The sequence below is a fragment of the Bison bison genome, unplaced genomic scaffold (assembly GCF_000754665.1).
Source record: "Bison bison bison isolate TAMUID 2011002044 unplaced genomic scaffold, Bison_UMD1.0 scf7180017864080, whole genome shotgun sequence".
NCBI classification, from domain to species: Eukaryota; Metazoa; Chordata; class Mammalia; order Artiodactyla; family Bovidae; genus Bison; species Bison bison.
The window spans coordinates 298,590-299,905 of NW_011494652.1; positions in this window are offsets into that span (position 1 = coordinate 298,590).

The following is a 1,316-nucleotide window of genomic DNA, read 5'->3' on the forward strand; positions in this document are numbered from 1 at the left end:
TGCTGCAGACACCAGGGCAGCACACAGATGCCCAGAGGAGGGCATGCAGAGCCAGGGGCAGGAAGCAGGGCCCCTGAGCCGAGGCCCTACAGCCAGCCGACCCCAAAGGTGGGCTGCAGGACAGGGGTCTGAGTGCCCCTCCGGCAGAGGGACGGATGGGCGTGGGCGGCACCAGGGCAGCAGCCGGCTCTCACAGATGCTGAGACACCACATGCCCAGCAGGGCCAGCAGCGAAGCCGACCGTGCATCTAGGAACACGGCCCACAGACCCTGGGCCCCTGGGCCCCTGGGCATCAGGCAGAGGGGTCCCTGCAGCCCCCGGGAAGCGCCCGGCAGCCACCTCCCAGGTGGCACAGCCCACACCCGCCCACAGGTGCCCTCAGCTGCCCCACGGCATCTGCTGGAGGAGGTCCTATCTGTGCCACTTTATAATTAGTCACAAATCCCCTGGGATTGGGGTTTAGAGCCAGCAAACCTCCAATCTGAAAGGAGCTTCGCCTGGAGAGATAAGCCAGCGTCTGACCCTTCCCGTGCACCCAGCCCAGCCCCCACCCCACACACGTGGATACTCCCTCCACCCCAAGGCCTCGGTCCATCCCAAACACTGCCCATCCCCCGCCTCCCCACCGGCCTCGCACAGGATGTTTAGTGGGGGTTGGAGCTGGGGACCCTCGCTTCCTGAGTCCAGGCCCCAGGCCTGGGGAGGGGCCTGCCGGCACAGCCTCTGAGGCCAAGGACCCTCCCTGTACGTGCAGGGAGCTTGGCAGATCCCCCCGAGGCTGAGCCAGTGGAGGGTAACACCTGCCCTTCACACCCACCACACCCCTGTCCCCCCAGGTAGGGGCTCAGGCAGGCAGACCTCAGACTTAGAGGGTTGGCACAGAGCCCAGCCCACAGCTGGTACCCCCCTGACCCCTTCCAAGGCCACCCCGATGTCCCAGCATTCTGAAGCAACGCCTGCATTTCATGCACTCTTGGGTCACAAGACCCTCGAGATAAGGGGATCCAGGAGGGAGCCAGAGCCTCTCACGGCCTGCCCGCCCCTCCCTGGGGAACCCAGGTGGTTTGGGGCACCCGCAACCTTCAGAGCCCAGGGACAGGCGGGTGAGGGCTCCCAGGGAGGCACCGTGAGTTAACCCGAGACCAGAGAATGTGCTGCAGCCCTGGAAGGCGAACAGCACTCGCGCGCAGGGACCCTGCCCTCCCCTCGCCTGGCTGGTCAGCAGCAGCCCCAGGAGAACTGGCCACCAGCTCCTTCTGCCCGGAGAGGGGAATGGGGGCCGGGGTCTCCCCCAGGAGCATGCCTGGTGGCTCCC